At 39.3% G+C, this 26914-nt stretch overlaps 2 pseudogenes; both read left to right on the top strand.

The window, feature by feature from the left end:
• The first annotated feature begins 4 nt into the window (after window positions 1-4).
• Window positions 5-12156, top strand: LOC133261492 (olfactory receptor 5M3-like; annotated as a pseudogene).
• A 1049-nt stretch (window positions 12157-13205) lies between these two features.
• On the top strand, window positions 13206-24504 carry LOC133261104 (olfactory receptor 5M9-like; annotated as a pseudogene).
• Window positions 24505-26914: the final 2410 nt, after the last annotated feature.

Here is a 26914-nt window from a genome sequence, read left to right as displayed (position 1 = left end):
GAAAATGCTCAACTTCACGGATGTGACAGAGTTTATTCTTTTGGGACTAACCAGTCATCGGGAATGGCAAGTTCTCTCGTTCGTCATTTTCCTGCTGGTCTATGTGATCACCGTGGTGGGTAATATTGGCATGATCCTGTTAATTAAGGTCAGTCCACAACTCAGCAGCCCCATGTACTTTTTTTTGAGTCATTTGTCATTTGTTGATATGTGGTTTTCCTCCAATGTCACTCCTAAAATGCTGGAAAACCTGTTATCAGAGACAAAAACGATTTCATACGCTGGTTGTTTGGTACAGTGTTTCTTTTTATTGCTCTCATCCATGTAGAAGTTTTTATTCTTGTTGTGATGGCCTTTGATAGATACATGACCATTGGGGACCCTTTGCTCTATGGCAGCAAAATGTCAAGGGTTGTCTGTATCTGACTGATTTCTTTCCTTTATGTGTATGGTTTTCTGATTAGTCTGGTATCAACATTATCGACCTATGGCTTGTACTTCTGTGGGAAAATTGAGATCAACCACTTCTACTGTGCAGACCCACCTCTCATCAAAATGGCCTGTGCTGGAACCTTTTTTTTTTTTTTTTTATGCCTATTCACTTTATTCATTTTATTATTTTTTTTTCTAATTTTATTTTATTTTTAAACTTTACATAATTGTATTAGTTTTGCCAAATATCAAAATGAATCCACCACAGGTATACATGTGTTCCCCATCCTGAACCCTCCTCCCTCCTCCCTCCCCATACCATCCCTCTGGGTCGTCCCAGTGCACTAGCTCCAAGCATCCAGTATCGTGCATCGAACCTGGACTGGCAACTCGTTTCTTACATGATATTTTACATGTTTCAATGCCATTCTCCCAAATCTTCCCACCCTCTCCCTCTCCCACAGAGTCCATAAGACTGTTCTATACGTCAGTGTCTCTTTTGCTGTCTCGTACACCGGGTTATTGTTACCATCTTTCTAAATTCCATATATATGCGTTAGTATACTGTATTTATGTTTTTCCTTCTGGCTTACTTCACTCTGTATAATAGGCTCCAGTTTCAAAGAATACACGATGATCACACTAGCTGGCATTGATTTCACATATTCTCTAATTGTAGTTATCCTATCTTACCTGTTCATCCTCATTGCCATTCTACGGATGAACTCAGCGGAAGGTAGGCGCAAGGCCTTTTCCACCTGTGGGTCCCATTTGACAGCTGTTGTCATATTCTACGGAACCCTTATTTTCATGTATCTCAGACGTCCCAAAGAGGAGTCTGTGGAGCAGGGGAAGATGGTGGCTGTGTTTTACACCACGGTGATCCCCATGTTGAACCCCATGATCTACAGTCTGAGGAACAGAGATGTGAAAGAGGCCATGAACAAAGTGATTGGAAGAATTTTAACAAGTCAAAATAAAGTTGTATTACATCTGTCTTCTACTATTCATTCATGTGTCAACAGATCATGGCTCAGTACATAGCTGAAGACATTGTGCATAGAAAGAAAATCAAGAGGAAGACTAAAATTCAGAGAAAGAAGTAGATTGACAGATTCATGCTTACATAAGTAATCAAATGACTTAAATTTAGTAAATAAATTAATAGAATATGTTATTTGAGCCTAAGTTCACAGGTCTAGTCATTGAAATGATTCACACTCAGCTAGAATGAGATGATTTTGCTTTATTTTTTTTTATTCAAAAATGCAGTGGGTGAGTTTAGGAAAGGCTTATCAATGCACCTATTAAGAGGCTAATTTGGTGTAGAAAAATAACATTTTGTTTAGTTTTCTAGGCTGAGTGTATAAAAATTGTGGCCTTGCTAATGGTTTTGAGCTTGCGTGATATTTAATGCTACTTTCAGTGTGAGACATGGATCTATTCAGAGACTTCTGCTTTGAAAACAGGAACCTTATTGTATTTCATCTTTCTTCAGTTTTTTGGTGTTCACAACACAAAGTAGAGTAAGTGTTTCTCTTTACTGATTCCTAGAACCTCTATATTCTAACTCTAAGGCCAACAGGGACCAGGCTGCACACATCTCATGGACACCAGCTAGCGTCTTCATTCTCACTGAAAAGTGGGCGGAATTAGTGAATTTCTCATACTGAAAGCACAGTTCTCCAGATTCCACTTAAAAAATTAAATCAATATTCCTGTGGATTATTTTGCCTATTTTTGACCAAATAATTATTTGAAAATTTAAAATATTTTAAAATAATATTTGCATTGAAAGAAATAAAAAATTTGTTGTTGTCTATTTGCTATTAACAATGACATGAGATATATATATGTGTGTGTGTGTGTGTGTCCATACATATAATATTAACATAATTTAGTTTGTCTCATAATTCAAGAGAAATTTTGTCATACAAGTATGAGGCAACAACTTTAAAATTTGGTTTTCTCTAAAGTTTCTATGTCCTCTAATATAAATAAATACATAATTCAAACCTACTGAAATGTCATTTGTGCATTTAATTTATATACTTAATCACAAAATTAGCTGCAAAGATATCAATATAAAATTATACTGATGCACTATGAAAATAAACCTTCTTTGTACAAGTGGATATTTTTATTTACCTCTGGAAAAGCAGAAATGCATATGAATTCATTTCCACATAGATATAGGTATATCATGAGTGCGGAACATTTCATGCAAAGATGAGCTCAGTAAAGGACAGAAATAGTATGGACCTAACAGAAGCAGAAGGTATTAAGAAGAGATGGCAAGAATACACAGAAAAACTGTACAAAAAAGATCTTCACAACCCAGATAATCACGATGGTGTGATCACTGACCTAGAGCCAGACATCCTGGAATGTGAACTCAAGTGGGCCTTAGAAAGCATCACTATGAACAAAGTTAGTGGAGGTGATAGAATTCCAGTTGAGCTATTCCAAATCCTGAAAGATGATGCTGTAAAAATGCTGCACTCAATATGCCAGCAAATTTGGAAAAGATCAGTTTTCATTCCAATCCCTAAGAAAGGAAATGCCAAAGAATGCTCAAACTACCACACAATTGCACTCATCTCACACGCTAGTAAAGTAATGCTCAAAATTCTCCAAGCCAGGCTTCAACAATTCGTGAACTGTGAACTTCCTGATGTTCAAGCTGGTTTTAGAAAAGACAGAGGAACCAGAGATCAAATTGCCAACATCCGCTGGATCATGGAAAAAGCAAGAGAGTTCCAGAAAAACATCTATTTCTGCTTTATTGACTCTACCAAAGCCTTTGACTGTGTGGATCCCAATAAACTGTGGAAAATTCTTCAAGAGATGGGAATACCAGACCACCTGATCTGCCTCTTGAGAAATTTGTATGCAGGTCAGGAAGCAACAGTTAGAACTGGACATGGAACAACAGACTGGTTCCAAATAGGAAAAGGAGTATGTCCAGGCTCTATATTGTCACCCTGTTTATTTAACTTCTGTGCAGAGTACATCATGAGAAACGCTGGACTGGAAGAAACACAAGCTGGAATCAAGATTGCCAGGAGAAATATCAATAACCTCAGATATGCAGATAACACCACCCTTATGGCAGAAAGTGAAGAGGAACTCAAAAGCCTCTTGATGAAAGTGAAAGAGGAGAGTGAAAGAGTTGGCTTAAAGCTCAACATTCAGAAAATGAAGATTATGGCATCTGGTCCCATCACTTCATGGGAAATAGATGGGGAAACAGTGGAAACTGTGTCAGACTTTATTTTTCTGGGCTCCAAAATCACTGCAGATGGTGACTGCAGCCATGAAATTAAAAGACGCTTACTCCTTGGAAGGAAAATTATGACCAACCTAGATAGCATATTCAAAAGCAGAGACATTACTTTGCCAACAAAGGTTCGTCTAGTCAAGGCTATGGTTTTTCCTGTGGTCATGTATGGATGTGAGAGTTGGACTGTGAAGAAGGCTGAGTGCCGAAGAATTGATGCTGTTGAACTGTGGTGTTGGAGAAGACTCTTCAGAGTCCCTTGGACTGCAAGGAGATCCAACCAGTCCGTTCTAAAGGAGATCAGCCCTGGGATTTCTTTGGAAGGAATGATGCTAAAGCTGAAACTCCAGTAATTTGGCCACCTCATGCGAAGAGTTGACTCATTGGAAAAGACTCTGATGCTGGGAGGGATTGGGGGCAGGAGGAGAAGGGGACGACAGAGGATGAGATAGCTGGATGGCATCACTGACTCGATGGACATGAGTCTCAGTGAACTCCGGGAGTTGGTGATGGACAGGGAGGCCTGGCGTGCTGCAATTCATGGGGTCGCAAAGAGTTGGACATGACTGAGCGACTGATCTGATCTGATTTTAAAGTTCTTTGCATACTATCGTTGCTAATTTTGATTAAATTATATTACTATTACTGTGTCTAGAGTTGGAAAACTTAAACCCCTTAAACATTTTAAGATCTTACACAGTTAATATTACTTTCTTTTTTTAATTTTATTTTATTTTTAAACTTTACATAATTGTATTAGTTTTGCCAAATATCAAAATGAATCCATCACAGGTCTAAGTGAGTTAAAAGTAATTTCTTTTGGCAGTAAGACCATGTGTTTATCATTTGTTGCAAACTCTCAATATATCAAATTAGTTGCTGATTATGAATACATTTTAAAATATATATTAAAGCCTTTTAATTCTATATTAGCAAATGGATTTGGATAACCTTTGTTACCTCTTTTTTTTTTCTTTTCAAAAATGTACCACTTTCTCTACTTTCTTTTGAGAGTTGGTTTAGTGTTACATGAAAAATGATGATGTAAAGTCAATGTTAAATAATGTTACTGATTTTGCAAATTTCAAGTTAAGTTTTGGGTAACATTGAGCCACGTCCCTGATAGCTCAGTTGGTAAAGAATCTGCCTGCGAGGCAGGAGACCCTGGTTCAATTCATGGGTCAGGATGATCCATTGGAGAAGGGATAGGCTACCAACTCCAGTATTCTTGGACTTCCGTTGAGGCTCAGCTGGTAAAGAATCAGCCCGCAATGCGGGAGACGTGGGTTCAATCCCTGGATTGGAAGATCCCCTGGTGAAGGGAAAGGCTACCCAATTCAGTATTATTGCCTGGTGAATTCCATGGACTGTATAGTCCATGGGGTTGCAAAGAGTTGGACATGACTGAGCAACTTACACTTTGAGTCACTTATTTTTGTGTGTTCATCCAGTGTATTTGTAGACTGTAGCATCTGATCTCAAGATCTTTCTGGATCATAACTTCCATGAGTCTGGATACTTTAGCAGAACTTACAGCAATTTTGCCACTTGCTGAATATTTGAGATAGCTTTGTAAAGTAGATCTTATGGTTACATTCATTTCTACATGTATCAAACTCATTATACGTAAGCTCTCCAATATAAGTTGTATTTATCTCTCTCTGGCTCTCTCTTCCTTGTTCTCTCCTTCTCTAATACAGACAAACACACAGAAACACATACACACACACCACATTTTATTCTTTTCAAATTTACATTTTTCTTGAGAGAATGCATATTGCATTGTACAACACATGGTACAAATGTGTTGACATGAGTCACTTTCTCCATAATAACTGCAAAGAAACTCAGGAGTCCTGGGTACTTGGGCACTGAAGTTATAATCTCCAGCTCTTCTCTCACAGGTTCCTGAAACTCTATTAGCCATTTTATTTGAAAATACAAAGCTAAGACTTTATTTAAAGTATTCTTAGGCTAAATAGGCTCCAAGTTTCCTGGTAGAAACCCATGTAATACTCTAATGGAAGTCCATTCCATCATCCAAAATATATAAGAATTCTTACAGATGTAACCCCCTGAAAAAATGAATCACAACCAAAATCTGAGTTCCACTGCCACCTAGGATGAACGTGTGCATTTTGGAGTGTGTGCTAGTTGAGTGGGGAAATGTGGGTTGGGATTTGTGGAGATGGATATGTGGGATATCTATTGTATACTCTGGGTGTCTCTAGGTATGTGTCCCCATGTGAATGAACAGGATAGGAATATATACCTTATATATTCTCCACATGATACTCCCCACATGACCTAGGGAAACACTTTGTATTAAATGAGTATAAAGGATGCAATAAGGAGTAAGACACTGTGTCATGTCTCAGATTGTCCATAGTTTTGAAACAGACACTTACATGTGATATAATGTAATAAGAACTCTATAAGCAACAAGAACTAAATGCTAAGAAAATTCAGGGGAGGAGATTATTAATTTTATGTAGGGAACCCCAAAGAAACAGAGAAGGCTGTTTTTGCAGGAATCACATAGCTACACCTTAAGTCATCATCTTTGTGACCTGGATGTAGAATCATAAGACTCAGTGACTTGCTCTGTGGCAGTTGCCCTGCCTAGATTTCTCTATGTTAAAGGAGTGGTTGTCATTCACAATGAGAACCACGTTTGTACCTTAAGACACAGAGGAATCCCATGAGGCTATTTCATGTCTTATGGAGGCTGGCCTTAAAAAATCAAACTAAATAAAATATTTGAGGGGATAAACAGTTAATTTGCAACTGAAAAAAAAATTCTGCGCTCTGAGGTAGGTTACTGTTTAAGATGCTAGTCCCCAGACTTCTATGGGGAGTAGACTCCTAGCCCTGGGGAGCACAAGGATTCTCTCAAGACAGCACTTTTTCTCTGAAGATCCACATACAGCACTGATTCACAAATGCTTAGTGAGCACTCTGCAATTCCAAAATATGGCTTCACTGTAAGCGTGGAGCTTTTCAATCTTATTCTGAGATGTATCTAGGTATTACTCAGATATGTGCCTTTCTTACCTGTATAGTTCACCTATTGAAAACATGATAATTTCCCATTTACTTTACTGAAAAAGTATTTCTTGTACATGTACCATGTGGCCAGTGTTGTTATAGGTCCTGGGGCAGGGCCATGAGCAAGGCCCTCTCATCAAAATTTATTGCAATGGAAGAAGAACGGGTTTGGAGGACAAGCAGCAATGTCCTCCACAGATCATAAGCTGGAATAGGCTACTGTTGAAGCAACTGAAGGGGAGGAGGTATGAGTGCAATATCCTGATCTGGCCAAGAAAGGAAACAAGTTTGAGAGGGGGGCATGAATCCCTAGGCAACTCAAATGCATGCATCATTAAAACTATCCATAATTTTTAGGCTGTACAAAGAACACATTTTTATTTCCCAAGTTCATAACATTGTTGTAGAACACTGAAAATACATCAGTAATACAGAGGCAATGACACTCTTCAAGGGCAGGACTTGAGTTTTGCTTTGCTCTATTAATACTTACTAATATTTATTGGACAATAGAATGGGATGATTAACAGTACAACTCTGGAATCAGGATTGTCCCTGATTCATTGAAAGTGTGACCTTGACCAAGTCACTGAACTTCTCTAAGACTAATTTTTTGGTCTGAAAATGGATAATAATAATGATTACCTCAGGAGGTAGTTATGAGAATTAAAATACCATAATGTCTGGCATGTGCTAACTGTAATAAATGCTTTGTTGTGGCTGTGATTCAGTTTCTAGGTCTACTTGTTTATAAAATGAGGGAGTTGGAAAGGATTCATTCTTCATGCTTTGAAAAATGCATTTTGAAGATAATTTTGTCATACATTATATTATATGCCATAATTTTGGTTATAAGGAGTAATACGCACTTCATCTTTCACTGGAAAATTCAAGTGGCACAGACCAAGCAGCCCAGAGCATGGACTTGGCTTATGCAGGATGACCGACATCATTGCAGAGCTGAGTGTGATGCAAATCCAAACAAAGTATGTTATTTGATCCCAGGACACTTTCAAAATAACTTGAATTTGGGGGAAAGTAAAATTATTCAAATCTGTTATGAAAAGTAGGGAAACCAAGAGCTGACTCTTCCTCAGAGATTTCTAGGGAAATTTCTAGGGAAAACTTAATTGCTTCATTTTTTTTTTCCTAAGGCAAGCATTTAAAGGAAATTTCTCTTGTGGATTTCCAGTTTCTCTTTTGCTTATTGCCATCTCTTATACAGCAGTTTGTTTTGAATTCTGCATCTTAACTGGGAATGCTTCCCTTTATTCTGAGGTTGGTATACAAATGTATCTATCTAGAGCTGCAAGAGGAGGATTGTGCCTTAGTTTTTATTTTCTTTTATTATTTATCAATTAACATTAATTATCCCATATGTATTATCCTTGCCTGGAGGTGTATATTTGTATGTTTGTCAAAGAGAGAGACATAGGAAATTTTTTGGAGAAGTTTGATTACTTGACTGTTATAAACTATTGATGGAAGCTACTATTGACAGGAGTGCATTTAATAATAATTCTGCCTTGTGCATTTATTACATATTGATGTGCAATGTCTCTTTTCATGTCACAACAAATTTAACAGTATATTAATATTATATCATGTTAAACATAGATAAAGACAAAACACAATATTAATAAAAATTGCCGAAGTTCATAAATTAAGTCATGGAACCAAAATTCAAAATCTCACAATAAGGGAAGGGGATTCAGGATGGGGAACACGTGTATACCTGTGGCAGATTCATGTTGATGTATGGCAAAATGAATACAATATTGTAAAGTAATTAACCTCCAATTAAAATAAATAAATTTATATTAAAAAATCTTAGAGACAGAATTCTTTAAATGTAATACTTAATGTTTCCTCTTTCCTGGCCTTGGGGAAAAAACAATCCACATTTATAGGTAACTGAATTTGAAACACAGAGAAATACAATATGGGAGGTTTTGTGTCCATAGGTTTGCTTGGAGATGGCGAGGAAAAACATCTAAGCGCTTCTAAGTTCCCCAGACTCTTCACTTTTTTCCCAAACCTCATCCCTCCTAAGATCAGATCTGACCACTCCAGTTTCCCTGTGAGTTCACTAAAGGTAACAATTATCAGACTAACCAGCACTCAGAATTTCATGGTATTTAGCTTTTGCAAAGTACTAACACCACTACCTTTCCATGTTGCTGCTTGTTTTTCCTGTTGCTAAGTTGTGTCCAACTCTTTGTGACCCCATGGCTGTAGCATGCCAGGCTCCTCAATCCTCCACTATCTCTTGGAGAGTTTGCTCAAATTCACGTCCATTGAATCACTGATGTTATCTAACCTTCTCATCCTCTGTTGTTCCCTTCTCCTCCTGTGCTCAACCTTTCCCAGCATCAGGATCTTTTCCAATGAGTCGGCTCTTTGCATTGTGTCCAAAGTTAAGTGTCCAGCTTCAGCTTCAGCATCAGTCCATCCAATGAATGTTCGAGATTAAGTTCATTTAGGATGGAATGGTTTGAACTGTTTTTTCATATCTTTTTTTTTTTTCCCTAGATCATCCTTGATACCACACAGTTAGATCTGACTTGCCAAATAAACTGTTCTCTATTGCTTATCCTTTAAAAATGCATTAGTGCGGGGACATCCCTAGCAGTCCTGTGGTTAATACACCACACTCCCCATTCAGGGGACACAGGTTACATCCCTGCTCAGGGAACGAAGATTGAACACTGCAGGGTGAGTCACACATGCGGGTGAACATCACTAGCAGCCGCAAGCACATTCTGTTGATTTAATACCAGTGTGCCCTGCAGATACGTTTGCAATCCTTTTCAGGGATGAAACCTCTCCTTCACCTTTGTGTTTCCTCTATTATTTATGATGGTTTCTACAACTTATTTTCATCAATTTATCTTTGAATATGAAATTGCCAAACACTAAATATCCAGTGTTCTTGTTCAGGGTATTCAATTTTTTTTCCAAAAATTAATACATTATCTTAAAATTTTTTAATAAACTAGCATTATTTGGTCAGTTTACAGGTAAATCTGTAATCTGATTTTCTTCTTCCTGTTCCTGTTTGGCAAGTAAGTTCACAGGAAGCTCAAAATGACCCTTGAACACATTTGAGACAAATACAATCCTCCTTCAGTATACAACAGGGTTTGCTTCTCTCCCCAAGACACCAAACTCTGTAGAGATTCAAGTCTCTCCTACACAATGGCCTAGTGTTTGCATATAACCCATGTATATCCTCCTGTATAATTCATCATCTCTAGGATAGGTACAGAGAAGACAATGGCACCCCACTCCAGTGCTTTTGCCTGGAAAATCCTATGGACAGAGGAGCCTGGAAGGCTGCAGTCCATGGGGTAGCTGAGGGTCGGACACGACTGAGCGACTTCATTTTCACTTTTCACTTTCATGCATTGGAGAAGGAAATGGCAACCCACTCCAGTGTTCTTGCCTGGAGAATCCCAGGGACGGGGGAGCCTCATTGGCTGCCGTCTATGGGGTCGCACAGAGTCAGACATGACTGAAGCGACTTAGCAGCAGCAGCAGCAGCAGAATAGGTATGATGTTGTAGTATTTTATTACATTAATACAACTCTAAAGATTACCATTAATCTCTTTGTCTTACTTATTTCTTAATCTGCAGCACATAACTGTGGAGGATATCTAGTTGATTATAACTGCATGTTAGATATGAAAGAGTCCTTAGCTAGGAAATATGCATAATGCTTGAATGTGAGGTTTGCCTCTTTATTTTGATAACTATTGTGACCAGGTTGTCTCTCTTTAAATGAGCACAACTAGCAGGCTTAGATTAAGGATAACTTTTTATCTAGTAATTAAGGCTGATAGTTGAGTTTGAGCAAGCTCCAGGAGTTAGTGATAGACAGGGAAGCCTGGCATGCAGCAGTCCATGGGGTCCCAAAGAGTCTGACACAGCTGAGTGACTGAACTGAACTGAGGGCTGATAATACATCTGATTAAGTAGCTTCCATTTATAATATGGTTAAAATTAGAAGGAGATAAAGTAATATTTGTGATGTGTTTAAAAGAGAAACTAACCCTCCATAAATATTTTAAAAACGTGTGACTACCAAATACACCAGTGTTAGAAACAAGGGATATTTAAAAAGTAGTTAATGGACAATTGGCCAGTTACAAATTTTAGTACTAGCCTAGTTCAATCACATTTTATACAACTGTTATGTAATTAGAGTTGTGTAACTGTTATGTAATTATAGTTGTGTATTTATCCATCTAGTATTCATAATTATCAGAGAGACTGTTACATAGCAAGTGTTCAGACATGATTTGTTGAAAAGAATGGAATAACACATTCATAGATATTTAATAAAGTAAAAATTGAAAGGGGACATAAAAAATATAAATTAGTAATAAATACTTGATTTTAAATTTGTTTCATTTTAATTATCACAGAGGCTTATAAATAATATTGACCAAGAACAGAGAAAATGCTCAACTTCACAGATGTGACAAAGTTTATTCTTTTGGGACTAACCAGTCGTCGTGAATGGCAAGTTCTCTTGTTCGTCATTTTCCTGCTGGTCTACGTGATCACCGTGGTGGGTAATATCGGCATGATCCTGTTAATTAAGGTCAGTCCACAACTCAGCAGCCCCATGTACTTTTTTTTGAGTCATTTGTCATTTGTTGATGTGTGGTTTTCCTCCAATGTCACTCCTAAAATGCTGGAAAACCTGTTATCAGAGACAAAAACGATTTCATATGCTGGCTGTTTGGTACAGTGTTTCTTTTTTATTGCTCTCGTCCATGTAGAAGTTTTTATTCTTGCTGTGATGGCCTTTGATAGATACATGGCCATTGGGGACCCTTTGCTCTATGGCAGCAAAATGTCAAGGACTGTCTGTATCCGACTGATTTCTTTCCCTTATGTGTATGGTTTTCTGGTTAGTCTGGCAGCAACATTATGGACCTATGGCTTGTACTTCTGTGGGAAGATTGAGATCAACCACTTCTACTGTGCAGACCCACCTCTCATCAAAATGGCCTGTGCTGGAACCTTTGTAAAAGAATATACGATGCTCATACTCGCCGGCATTAACTTCGTATATTCTCTAACTGTAGTTATCTTATCTTACCTGTTCATCCTCATTGCCATTGTACGGATGAACTCAGCGGAAGGGAGGCGCAAGGCCTTCTCCACCTGTGGATCCCATTTGACAGCTGTCGTCATGTTCTATGGAACCCTTATTTTCATGTATCTCAGACGTCCCAAAGAGGAGTCTGTGGAGCAGGGGAAGATGGTGGCTGTGTTTTACACCACAGTGATCCCCATGTTGAACCCCATGATCTACAGTCTGAGGAACAGAGATGTGAAAGAGGCCATGAACAAAGTGATCAGCAGGACAATTTTAACAAAGTAAAGTTGTGTTACTTTTGTTCTCTGCATTTCATCAATACTCATTTGTCAAAAGATTACTGCTTAGTACACAGCTTTAGAAAATTCACAAAAAGAACTTTACCCTTTACAAAAAACAAGAAAAAATTAAAATTCAGAGGGAAAAAGTGAATTTTCTCTCATTGATACAAGTAGTCAAGCTTAGCTAAAATTAATAAATTAATAGAGAAGACTATTTCAGCCCAAGTTCACAGGTATATGTATTGACGTTGTTTATATCCTTTGTTAGAATAAAAAGATTTTGATTTTATTATTCAAAAATGTAGTAATGAATTTAGGAAATATTTATCTATTTATCTACTAGACTACAATCTGAGGTAGAAGAAATAGCAACATATTTCATTCAGTTCTCTAATGTAAGTGCATAAAGATGGTGGTCTTGCTAATGGTTTTTATTTTCCTGTGGGGAAACGAGAAGCACATGTGAATTCATCTCCACTGACTCACACGTGCATTATGGGCAACATTTCAAAGCTCTTTGCACATAAACAAATTGGGAATTTTGTTCAAATTATAATAACATCACTGGGTAGCTGAAAAACTTAAACCTGATATTTAATGCCTTTTTCAATGTGAAAGGTAGATTTGTTCATAGATCTTTGTTTTGAAAATAGAGATACTATGATATGTAATCCTTTTCCAACATTTTTGTATTTAAGAGACACAACAGCATAAGTGTCTCTCTTTTACTGATTCTAATAGTTGTTGTGTAGCCAGACTGTGCACATGTCATGTACCCCAGCCAAAGTGCCATCATTCTAACTGAGAAGTAGGCAGAATTAGTGTCATTTTGCAAGTACAAAGGTACATATTTCTCCTCACAAATTAAATAAATATTCATGTGGATTATTTTGCACATTTTTGACCTAAGTGTTATATCAAATACTAAATTCTTTTTCCTTGAAAGAAGGAATATTTGGGTGCTCTCTTTTTTCTTAACAATAACATATCCTGACTTAATAGTGTAAACATAGTTTGGCTTCTCTCTTGTAGCTCGGTTCGTCTAGTACAGAGATGAGGCAACAAGTTTACAACTGGGACATCCATAATGTTTCTATGTCTTCTGATATAGGTAAACAAATAAATGTCCTAATATCTCGACACAAAAACACATAGCCACTGAAATGTCATTCACACATTAAGATCATGCATTTAAATCATCACAAAATTCATAATTTATCTACAGAGATGTAGATATAAAATAAGAATGATGTATAGGAGAACAAACATTTCTCTTTGTCCAGTGTTTTTTTTTAATTATTATATTAATATATTTATTGTTGGATACGTAGGATCTTCATTTCTGTGAGGGCTTTTCTCTAGCTGTGGCCAGTGGAGGGTATCTCTAGTTGCATAGGCTGATCTCTAGTTGCAGTTCATGGGCTTTTCATTGCAGTGGCATCTCCTGTTGCCCAGCGCAGGTTCTAGAGCATGTGGATTTCAATGGTTTTGACACATGGGCTCAAGAGTTGTGGCTCCCAGGCTCTAGAGCACAGGCTCAGCTGTTGTAGCATTTGGGCTTATCTGCTCCATGGCTGGTGGGATCTTCCTGGATCAGGGATCAACCCATGTTTCCTGCACTGGCAGGTGGATTCTTTACAATGAGCCACCAGGGAAGTCCTCTTTGTCCAATGTGAGTTTTTATTTTCCTCACGGGAAAGCAGAAGCACATATAAACTCATTTCCATTCATTCACACATACATCATGGGCAACATTTCAAAGCTGTTTGTATGTAAGCACATTGGGGATTTTGATTAAATTATAATAATATCATTGTGTCTGTAATGCAAAACTTAACCTCCCTAAAGAATTTAAGCTCTTACTTAATGTTACTATTTGGGTGAGCTAGACATAATTCCTTTTGTCTGTAAGACTATTTATTCACCTTTATTGGAAAACTATTGGCATTCCAAATTAGTTGATAATTACTAATAAATTTTAAAATGTAATTTTAAAGCTTTTAAATTAAGGATAGTTTTCATTTAGAATAGTTTTGTAAAACGGCTTTTAAAACTGAATGCTATTGCTACATTCGGAGAAGGCAATGGCACCCCACTCCAGTACTCTTGCCTGGAAAATCCCATGGACAAAGGAGCCTGGTAGGCTGCAGTCCATAGGGTCGCTAAGAGTCGGACATGACTGAGTGACTTCACTTTCACTTTCACTTTCACTTTCATGCATTGGAGAAGGAAATGGCAACCCACTCCAGTGTTCTTGCCTGGAGAATCCTAGGGACGGGGCAGCCTGGTGGGGTCGCACAGAGTTGGACACGACTGAAGCGACTTAGCAGCAGCAGCAGCATTGCTACATTTGTTTCTATGTTTACCGACATCATTATAGTTAAGCATCTTCAGGATAAAGTGTACTTATCTTTCTCAGTCACCCTCTCTCTTTCTTGATCTCTCCCTCACTAACACACACACACACACAAATGCCACAGTTTCTTCTGAAATCTACATTTCCTTGAGGGAGTGTAGATTACATTGTAATGACCTATTGCCAGTGAGTTTACCTGATGCATTTTCTCCATAGTTAGTGAGAAGGAATTGAGGACTCCTGCATACTTGGGCACTGAAATTGCAATCATGAACTCAGCTCTCAGGGGTTCATGAAATTCTATTAGCTATTTTGTCTTAAAAATATTAAGCCAAGAATTTATTTCAAATACTCTTAGGTTGAAAAAGCTCCAAAGTTTCTGGGAGAAAGGGAAAGTGAGAGTGAAATTCAGTCGTGTCTGACTGGGACTCATGGACTATACAGTCCATGGAATACTCCAGGCCAGAATGCTGGGGTGGGTAGCCTTTCCCTTCTGCAGGGGACCTTCCCAACCCAGGGACTGAACCCTGGTCTCCCAAATTGCAGGTGGATTCTTTGCCAGCTGAGCCACGAGGGAAACCAGGTAAAGATAGGTAGGGATGAATTTGGTGTGTCTATTATGTGTTCAGTGTGTCTCTATGTGTTTCAATAGGTGTGAAGTGTGTATGTGTGTGTGTGTGTGTGTGTGTGTGTGTGCATGCTCAGTCATGTCCAGCTCTTTGCAACCCCATGGACTATAACCCACCAGGCTCCTATGTCCATGGAATTTCCCAGACAAAATTACCAGAGTGGGTATGCTATTTCCTTGTCCAGGGGATCTTCCTGAAGCAAGGACTGAACACTTGTCTCTCGTGTCTCCTGCAGGACTCTTTACCACTACCCCCACTTAAACAGGATATGATGTTACACACCTTCCTGCATCCTTCATAAGACCTAACAAATGCTTTGTATTAAATAATTACGAAGAGTGCAGTAATAGAACACTGTGCATTTTTTCAGATTGTTCTAATTTCACATTATGAATCAGGCAATTGAAATTATATGTGATACAATGTAATAAGGACTGTATAAGCAATATGAGCTAAATATCCCATGTGGCTTAGACACTAAAAAATTTACCTGTGGTACAGGAGATCCAGAAGGTCAGGAAGAACCCCTGGAGAAGGGCATGGCAGCCCACTCCAATATTCTTGCCTGGAGAATTCCATGGAACATGAGAAACTCTGGGCTGGAATAAGCACAAGCTGGAATCAAGATTGCTGGGAGAAATATCAATAACCTCAGATATGCAGATGACACCACCCTCATGGCAGAAAGTGAAGAGGAACTAAGAAGCCTCTTGATGAAAGTGAAAGAGGAGAGTGAAAAGGTTGGCTTAACAATGTTCAGAAAATGAAGATCGTGGCATCTGGTCCCATCACTTCATGGGAAATAGATGGGGAAACAGTGGAAACAGTGTCAGACTTTATTTTGGGGGCTCCAAAATCACTGCAGATGGTGACTACAGCCATGAAATTAAAAGACACTTACTCCTTGGAAGAAAAGTTATGACCATCCTAGATAGCATATTCAAAGGCAGAGACATTACTTTGCCAACAAAGGTCCATCTAGTCAAGGCTATGGCTTTTCCAGTGGTCATGTATGGATGTGAGAGTTGGACTGTGAAGAAAGCTGAATGCTGAAGAATTGATGCTTTTGGAGACTCCAGGAGTTGATGATGGACAGGGAGGTCTGGCGTGCTGCAGTTCATGGGGTTGCAAAAAGTTGGACACAACTGAGTGACTGAACTGAACTGAGGAGCCTAGTGGGTTATAGTCCATGAGGTCGAAAAGAGTTGGACATTACTGAGTAACTAACACTTTCACTTTCAGCATGGAAATTCAGGTGAGGAAGTTATAGGCTTTATGTGGGTAGCCCCAAGGGAATGGTGGTGAAAGAGGTGGTCATTTTTACATGAATTACAAAAGTAGATTCTGCTTTATCTATATCTTTGGGGCCTGAAGAATAGAATCATGAAACTCAGTCTCTTGCTAAGGGAGTTGTCCTACCTAGATTTCTCTGTGATAAATGAGTGATCCTCCTGGTTACTTATATTGAGAACCATATTTGTACCATAAAACCCAAGGGCATCACATGAGGCTGTTTAGTGTCCTGTAGAGGATGGCCTTAAAAATTAAACTTAGAAAAACATTAAGGTGATAAAATTAATTGGCAGTTGAAAAGTATCCTGGGTCAGAGGTAGGTTTCTCTGAAAGATAATAGATCCAAAACTTCTGTGAGGAGTCGATTCCTATTCCTGGGGAGCACGTGGATTTTCTCAAGTTAGAAGTTTTCTCTCAAGATCCACTCAGAGCGCTAACTTATACGCACCAAATATTTTATACCAATTACCAAAGTATGGTTTAATTGTAACACTAGGGCTTCTCAGCCTTAACCTGAGGTGTATCTAAGTGTTAGATATATGCCTCTCTTACCTGTGTCAGTCACCTATTTGAAAGTCTGATAATCACTCGTTTTCTTTATTGAATGAACATTTCTTGCACTTCTACCATGTGCCCCATGTGTCATGGGTCCTGGGGCAGGGTCATGCCCAGGGCTCTCTAATAAAAGGTTTATTGCAACAGAAAATCAAGAATAGCTTTGGAAGAAAATCAGCAATTTCCTTCATAATTCTTCATAAGCAGAAATAGGCTTTTGTTATAAGAACTGAAGGGGAAGCAGTATGAGTATACTGATCTGGAGAGGAAAGGAAACAAGTTTGATGGATGGGCATAAATTGCCAGGCCAATGAGTTAAAATGATCGAATGTATACACCACTAATATTATTAAGGATTTTGTAGTTGCACAAAGGACATTTTTTGTGTGGGGGGAGCATGCTGCTAAGCTGTATGATTTTAGTTCTCCACCCAGGAACCTGGGCCCACGACAGTGAAAGCACCTAGTCTTAACCACTGGATGACCAGGTAATTCCCACAAAGGATGTATTTTTGTTTCCCAAGTACATAAAACCATACGCGTGCATGCTAAGTCACTTCAGTTGTGTCTGAATCTTTGAGACCCTATGGACCTGGACTGTAGCCTGCCTGACTTCTCTGTCCATGGGATTCTCTAGGCAAGAATACTGGACTGGGTAGCCATTCCCTTCTCCTCCGAGGAGTCTTCCTGACCCAAAGATTTAACTTCCCAGCATCTCTTAAGTGTCCTGCATTGACAGGTAGTTTTTTTGTTTGGTTTGGTTTTAACCACTAGCGCCACCTGGGAAGCTCACATAAAACCATAATAGAGCATTAAGCATACACCATTCATGCAGTGGAGGGAGAAGGCAATGGCAACCCCCTTCAGTACTCTTGCCTAGAAAATCCCATGGACAGAGGAGCCTGGTAAACTTCAGTCCATGGGGTCACTAAGAGTCAGACACGACTGAGCAACTTCACTTTCACTTTTCACTTTCATGCATTGGAGAAGGAAATGGAAACCCATTCCAGTGTTCTTACCTGGAGAATCCCAGGAACAGGGGAGCCTGGTGGGCTGCCGTCTATGGGGTCCCACAGACTTGAACACAATGGAAGTGACATAGCAGCAGTCATACAATAGAAGAGGCATCTCTGGTGGCTCAAATGGTAAAGAATCTGTCTGCAATGCAGGAGATCTGGGTTAAATCCTTAGGTCAGGAAGACCCCCTGGAGAAGGGAATGGCAACCAACTTGAGTTTTCTTGCCTGGAGATCCCATGGGCAGAGGTGCCTGGTGGGCTAAAGTTCACAGGGTCACAAAGAGCTGGATATAACTGAATGACTAAGTTCAGTTCAGTCGCTCAGTCCTGTCTGACTCTTTGTAACCCCATAAATTGCAGCAAGCCAGGCATCTCTGTCCATTACCAGCTCTTGGAGTTCACCCAAACTCATGTCCATCAATTCGGTGATGACATCCAGCCATCTCATCCTCTGTCGTCCCCTTCTCCAACTGCACCCAATCCCTCCCAGCATCATGGTCTTTTCCAATGACTCAACTCTTCACATTAGGTGGCCCAAGTATTGGAATTTCAGCCTCAGCATTAGTCCTTCCAATGAACACCCAGGACTGGTCTCCTTTAGAATGGACTGGGTGGATCTCCTTGCACTCCAAGGGACTCCCAAGAGTCTTCTCCAACACCACAGTTCAAAAGCATCAATTCTTCAGCATTCAGCTTTCTTCACAGTCCAACTCTCACATCCATACATGACCACTGGAAAAAACCATAGCCTTTACTATACGGAGCTTTATTGGCAAAGTAATGTCTCTGCTTTTGAATATGCTATCTAGGATGGTCATAACTTTCCTTCCAAGGAGTAAGCATCTTTTAATTTCATGGCTGCAATCACCATCTGCAATGATTTTGGAGCCCAGAAAAATAAAGTCAGCCTTGTTTCCACTGTTCCCCCATCTATTTCCCATGAAGTGATGGGACAAGATGCCATGATCTTCCTTTTCTGAACGTTGAGCTTTAAGCCAACTTTTTCACTCTCCTCTTTCACTTTCATCAAGAAGCTTTTTGGTTCCTCTTCACTGCATCTGCATATCTGAGGTTATTGATATTTGTCCCGGCAATCTGATTCCAGCTTGTGCTTCTTCCAGCCCAGCGTTTCTCATGATGTACTCTGCATAGAAGTTAAATAAGTAGGGTGACAATATACAGCCTTGATGTACTCCTTTTCCTATTTGGAACCAGTCTGTTGTTCCATGTCCAGTTCTAACGGTTGCTTCCTGACCCTGACCTGCATATAGGTTTCTCAAGAGGCAGGTCAGGTGATCTGGTATTCCCATCTCTTTCAGAATTGTCCACAGTTTATTGTGATCCACACAGTCAAAGGCTTTAGCATAGTTAATAAAGCAGAAATAAATGTTTTTATGGAACTCTCTTGCTTTTTCCATGATGCAGTGGATGATGGCAATTTGATCTCTGGTTCCTCTGCCTTTCCTAAATCCAGATTGAACTTCTCAAAATTCATGGTTCACGTATTGTTAAAGCCTGGCTTGGAGAATTTTGAGCATTACTTTACTAGTGTATGAGATGAGTGTAACTGTGTGGTTCAGTTCAGTTCAGTCACTCAGTCATGTCCAACTCCTTGAGATCCCATGAATCACAGCACCCCAAGCCTCCCTGTCCATCACCAACTCCTGGGGTTCACTCAAACTCATGTCCATCGAGTCAGTGATGCCATCCAGCCATCTCATCCTCTGTTGTCCCCTTCTCCTCCTGCCTCCAATCCCTCCAAGCATCAGAGTCTTCTCCAATGAGTAAACTCTTCGCATGAGGTGGCCAAGATATTGGAGTTTCAGCTTTAGCATCATTCTTTCCAAAGAACAATTAGGACTGATCTTTTTAGAATGGACTGGTTGGATCTCCTTGCAGTCCAAGAGACTCTGGACTGTGTGGATCACAATAAACTGTGGGAAATTCTGAAAGAGATGGGAATACCAGACCACCTGATCTGCCTCTTGAGAAATTTGTATGCAGGTCAGGAAGAAACAGTTAGAACTGGACATGGAACAACAGACTGGTTCCAAATAGGAAAAGGAGTACATCAAGGCTGTATATTGTCACCCTGCTTACTTAACTTATATGCAGAGTACATCATGAGAAACACTGGGCTGAAAGAAGCACAAGCTGGAGTCAAGATTGCTGGGGAAAAAATCAATAACCTCAGGTATGCAGATGACACCACCCTTATGGCAGAAAGTGAAGAGGAACTAAAAAGCTTCTTGATGAAAGTGAAAGAGGAGAGTGAAAAAGTTGGCTTAGAGCTCAACATTCAGAAAACGAAGATCATGGCATCTGGTCCCATCACTTCATAGGAAATAGGTGGGGAACTGCGGAAACAGTGTCAGATTTTATTTTTGAGGGCTCCAAAATCACTGCAGATAGTGATTGCAGCCATGAAATTAAAAAACGCTTGCTCCTTGGAAGGAAAGTTATGACCAACCTAGATAGCATGTTCAAAAGCAGAGACATTACTTTGCCAACAAAGGTCTGTATAGTCAAGGCTATGGTTTTTCCAGTGGTCATGTATGGATGTGAAAGTTGGACTGTGAAGAAAGCTGAATGCTGAAGAAATGATGCTTTTGAACTGTGGTGTTGGAGAAGACTCTTGAGAGTCCCTTGGAGTGCAAGAAGATCCAACCAGTCCATCCTAAAGGCGATCAATCCTGGTGTTCATTGGAAGGACTGATGTTGAAGCTGAAACTCCAATACTCCAGGAACTTGATGAGAAGAGCTGACTCATTGGAAAAGACCCTGATGCTGGAAAAGACTGAGGGCATGAGGAGAAGGAAACTACAGAGGATGAGATGGTTGCATGGCATCACTGACTCAGTGGACATGAGCTTGGGTGGACCCCGGGATTTGGTGATGGACAGGGAGGCCTGGCGTGCTGCGGTTCATGGGGTCACAAAGAGTTTGACATGACTGAGCGACTGAACTGAACTGACTGAAAAGGAGTGAATGAAAAATATACAAATGAGACAATTTAAGGAATGGAGTGAGACAAAAATAGAGCATCCTGATAAACACAGAAATAAGAAGAGGCAGGATGCACATAGAATGGTCAAAGATCTCTTTGAGGAGGTGACTTTTCAGTTATGTGCCAGTAGCCAGCTATGTTGGAGAAGGAAATGGCAACCCACTCCAGTGTTCGTGCCTGGAGAATCCCAGGGATGGTGGAGCCTGGTGAGCTGCCGTCTATGGGGTCGCACAGAGTTGGACACAATTGAAGCGACTTAGAAGCAGCAACAGCAGCAGCAGCCAGCCATGTAAAATATTGAGGAAAAATAGAATGAAAATATGAAAAATTAAAAGAGGAAATATTTTAAAAAGTGTATAAACTCTGTGATTGTTTCATGTCTCCCTCCAACTAGTAGCAACTCACAATTTGGAATTTGATTAATCACTGTGAAGTATTTTCCTACCCCTGAAATTATTCATATGGTAATTATATACACCATAGAGAAAACGATTTGGGCACGTAACATAGGCACTGATTTTTCAGTTCTGGTCTGAGTTCACCGGTACCCTATATTTTCACGATCGTAGATATTCCGGCTGCTAAGTGTGGGTATACTAAGCCAGATGAGAGTTGCTGATTTTCACTGGGAGATAAAGCTAAAACCAAGAATTTTCATGTATAAAAACTCTTGACTCTACTTGGTGAATCCATAATTACCTAATTAACAAAATTTTACTTGGATTATTGGTACAACTAATTATAAGAGGATGAGATGGTTAGATGGCATCACCAACTTAAACGACATGAGTCTGAGCAAACTCTGGGAGATAGTGAAGGACAGAGGAACCTTGCGTGCTGCAGTCCATGGGGTCTCAAATAGCCGAATACGACTTAGTGGACTGAACAATTATGATACAAACCAGAATCTCGTGTAGCTTGTTCAATTTCATATTACAAAACTTAGACTACTTCTAGATTTAAAGTAATAAATAATAAGTATAATATAGCAAATATATTTGACATAAAGTTGGTTTTGATGTGTGTAAATTATTATAAGCAATTATAACTAAAGCCCATTTTATGTCATAATATTCTCTTAAAGCAATATTATTATGGGGATCTTAAATTCCAAAGATGATGTAAATCCTACAGATGCATCCCTAAATACTCAGAGCAGTTTACTTTTCAGAAGACTTATGTGGGGAAATGTATTAAATGGAGAAAATATTCCTTGAGGACATTTTCCTTGTAATGACATTAAATTTGAAAATAAATAATTAGACAAATAATGGATTGTTGCTGAAAAGCAGTAGAAACTGAAAAAAGACAGTAATTTTAAAAACTTGGCACCTGAATTTTATTTTATATGTATATAGAATGTATCTATTGATATAATTTTGATATGGTGATTGAAACATTTGCAGTTTACTTTTCTAACTGTTAAACTGATACAGTCCATGTTGTTAAATACCTCTTACCTCATCCTGCAAGCAGCAGTAATCAAGCAAGTGAAATATATAGCTAAATAAAATAACACATGACTAGGATTTTCATAAGTTGAAAGCTTTTGATATCATAAGCTGACATAGTGTAGAAAAGTATGTCAATGACTAGATTGTAAGACCAAGGATCATCCTGTAAAATTGTGTAGATAAGAAGATACCTTCTGGACTTCCCTGGTGGCACAGTGGATAAGAATCTGACTACCAATATAGGGGACATAAGTTCGATCCCTGCTTGGAGGAAGATTCCACATGCCATGGAGCAACTAAGCCCGAGTGCCACAACTACTGAGCCTGCGCTCTAGAACCTGTGAGCCACAACCATTTAAGCCTGCTCACCTAGAGTCAGTGCTCCACAACAGGAGAAGCCATTGCAGTGAGAAGCCCACACACCCCAACCAAGAAGAGGCCAAGCACAGCCAAAAATAAATACATTTTTTTTAAAAAAAAGGATATCTTCCAAGTCAAAGGAAAATGAGTAAGTTAATATTGCATGTGTATTTGTATTAATACTGACAACGAGAGGCAACCATCATACACAAAATTAGTATTCAATGGAATTTCAATGATTCACTCTTCTTACTTCCCTGTTCGGCACAAAGTGGTTGTCTGACCTTGTTTGAATATTTACATTTATGAGTCTCAAGTCTTTTTCTATAAGACAATACGTTGAACTGGATTTAGTCATTCTCTAATGACTCTCAGTCTAGCTTTACTTTTACTGGAACTCTATGAGGTTAACATCATTGTAATAATTTAGCAAAAATAAGTGTCTAATACTAGTAGTATATGAATGTAATTGCCTCTTTTAGAATTAAGAAACTAATAAATATTGCAATAATTACCTATAAGGCCTATTAAAGGAAATAAATGTGATTATATAGTCTTATATTAGACTTTGTGCAAAGTCTACATTGATTTTTATATCATTTGAACTAGAATACTAATAAACATGACTCAAAATTTTCAAGAATAAAATAAATCCATTTGTTTCTTTTAATTTGTCCATAGGCACTGCAGACTGGGTCTAAGTGACGGCAACGCCAAAGTTCACAGATGTGACAGAATTTGTTCTTCTGGGGTTGACCAGTCATCAGGAGCTTCAAGTTCTCTTTTTTGTGGTGTTTCTAGTAGTTTACATGATCACTCTGGTAGGGAACATTGGTATGATTATTTTGATCAACATCAGCCTCCAGCTTCAGAGCCCCATGTACTTTTTCTTGAGTCATTTGTTTTTTGTGGGTGTGTGGTTCTCTTCCAATGTCACTCTGAAGATGTTGGAAAACTTACTATCAAACAAAAACCATTTCCTATGTGGGGTGTTTGGTGCAGTGTTACTTCTTCATAGCCCTTGTCCATGTGGAAGTATATATCTTGGCTGTGATGGCCTTTGATCGCTACATGGCCATCTGCAACCCTCTGCTTTATGGCAGTAAAATGTCCAGGACTGTCTGTGATCGTCTCATCTCTGTGACATACATCTAGGGGTTCTCTGTCAGCCTAAACTGCACACTGTGGACATATGGCCTGTGCTTCTGTGGAAACTTTGAAATCAACTACTTCTACTGTGCTGACCCTCCTCTATCAAGACTGCCTGTGGAGGGGTCCACATCGAAGAATGCACCATGATTGTTATTGCTGGGATTAATTTCACAGGTTCTCATTTCCTATACCCTCAGCGGAGCAGCCATTCTGCACATGCGCTCTGCTGATGGCAGGAGGAAGGCATTCTCCACTGTTACAATGTTTTATGGGACTCTCCTCTTCATGTATCTCAGGAGGCCCACTGAAGAGTCTGTGGAGCAGGGGAAGATGGTGGCTATGTTTTACACCACAGTGATTCCCATGCTGAATCCCATGATCTACAGTTTGAGGAACAAAGATGTGAAAGAGGTGGTCAACAAAGCAATCGTCAAGGCAAACTTGAGGCAGTAAACCTGCAGTACATAATTCCGTGTATGCCACTTCCTGTTATAAATGTCCAGGCATATAAATTCCCTGTTTAAAATAGACTGTATACAGGCAACACTTAAATATACTAAGAGGTCCAGTCTAACACAGCGATGGTTTACCCCATGAATGGATTCTCAGGACTAAGCCTCCTTTATCTACGTGTGCAAACATACTAACCCTGACCTATTACTGGTAGTCACAGTGTATGTAAAATTGTGCTAAGTGTAGTCATCGGATAACTGATAAGTACATTTGGATAAGCACATGCTAATTTTGAGGGTATCTTTGTAAGAGTTGAATATGATTTCTTAGGATACTTTCTATATAAAATTGCTCTTCATTTGTTTTATAAGTAATATATAAGTTCATGAGAAAAATTAAGACTTTATCACTTTCCCATGAATAAAAAAGTTGGTGAATTCTCATTTACCAAGAAAGCTTTCAATAACATTCATACATGCATGGACTTTTGAAAACAAAAATGTATTCAGAATCTTCAACTAGTGCCGGGAGTCAGCATGAGGAACTCTGCCCCTGGCAAAGGTCATGAGGAAGGAGGCTCGGCATATGCAAAGGCGGGATCAAGCCTCAGGAGTCCCCCTGGAAATTCTCGAGCACCTACCCCCAAAACCAGAGTCTGCCTACTTTACTGCTTTGTGCTCTCACCTACACCTCTGACTTTACAGGGGGCTGTCCCCCACCACCTCTCTCTGAAAAAGAATTAACTTACAGCTCCAGTTAATAAAGTTTCTGGGCATGACAAGAGTGTTTCAACCTACCAACTCCTTTGGAAGTCCTCTAGCCTGCCTGAACAGGTTCTTCTGGCCACATGTAACTGTTTACAGCCTCCCAACCATGAAAGGCATGAGTGTTCTAAACTGTCTAAATACAGATTCCTTTGAGCAGTTAAATGATTGATTAGAAATTGTATTGGTGAAGGGTTTTTCACTTGTTGGGCCAATGTTTGCTGCTAAGTTTCCATATCCCTTACCTACTGTGTCCCTGGGAGTGTATTGATTAATATAATTGGTATATAGCAATGTAAGTAGTAGCTTTAATGTTTGTAACCTTGGACCCTTGAGTTAATTCTTTTCTTGTTATAGCCCACCACACCTTTGCCCTATAGGAATGCAACTTTATCTAATGCTTTCAGAGGGTGGCGCCTGACTTTATAATAATCACCTTTAGAGAAAAATAAGTTTTCTGAAGAAAGGGTCATAAAATGTTAACAGGCCTCCTGGCCAGAAGATGATGTAAATCACCTAAACTTTTGCATATGATAAGTTTGAAAGCCTGGCTTCAATAAGGATCAAGGACTGCTGTCCTTGCATGACTCTACCCCTTCCCCTATTGTCCTCTATGCACAACTTAAGGTATAAAAACTACTTTGGAAAATAAAGTGCGGGCCTTGTTCACCAAAGCTTGGTCTCGCCATGTCGCTCTTTCTCTCACCTTCTGGCTGAATTCCCATCTGGAGAATGGAGGCTCGTCAAGCCTACTAATTATGCCTGGGCTCTAAGATCTGACTGGGGAGGCCTTAGTGTCTCCTCTCCTTTGGGAGACCGGGAGGATGCCTGCGGCCTATGTAGGTGACGCAAATTCCTTGTCTTGGAATTTTATTAGCTTTCCACATAAACCAAGTTATTCAGCCTCTTTTCTCCACTGAATTTTCTCACTGAGCTATCCTTATTTAACCACTCTTTATATCTTAAATTCTATCATATCCTGATCGCCAAAGCTGTCTCCCCTTTGAATTCCCTGGATCCACCGGGACTGGACCCTGGAAAACTAGTGTCATGAATTCAGAAGATTAATTCTCGGTATATATTGCTCTAGAATTAACACTATTTGTGTTTCAAACAATCTGTTGACTCACCGTGATTCTACTCTTTGATTTGGATTTTGGCTAGTTGTTTTTCTCTTTATTAATTTAAATAGGTGAAATATTTATGACTAAAGCCTATCATGTCCTTCTCATAGTTTAAAAAGATGAAGCAATATGGATTTTTGTCTTTTAAAATCTATCTTTTAATCAGAAGAATGTTCTGTTAAACATTTGATTGCTATAATGAAGCTATTGTTTGATTCCAAATTCTTGTCACTAACATTACATTCTTAGGTCTGTGTTTAGCTGCTTGTTGCTGCTACTGCTAAGTTGCTTCAGTCGTGTCTGACTCTGTGTGATGCCATAGATGGCAGCCCACCAGGCTCCCCTGTCCCTGGGATTCTCCAGGCAAGAACACTGGAGTGGCTTGCCATTTCCTTCTCCAATGCATGAAAGTGAAAAGTGAAAGTGAAGTCGCTCAGTCGTGTCAGACTCCTAGTGACCCCATGGACTGCAGCTTACCAGGCTCCTCTGTCCATGGGATTTTCCAGGCAGGGTACTGGAGTGTGGTGCCATTGCCTTCTCCAGTTTAGCTGCCTAAGTCAAGCTTTTAATAACTAGAGTGGATCAACCAGATAAGAATC

This window comes from Bos javanicus, chromosome 15 (genome assembly GCF_032452875.1).
Source record: "Bos javanicus breed banteng chromosome 15, ARS-OSU_banteng_1.0, whole genome shotgun sequence".
NCBI classification, from domain to species: domain Eukaryota; kingdom Metazoa; phylum Chordata; class Mammalia; order Artiodactyla; family Bovidae; genus Bos; species Bos javanicus.
This window is presented reverse-complemented; position numbering and strand designations above follow the sequence as displayed.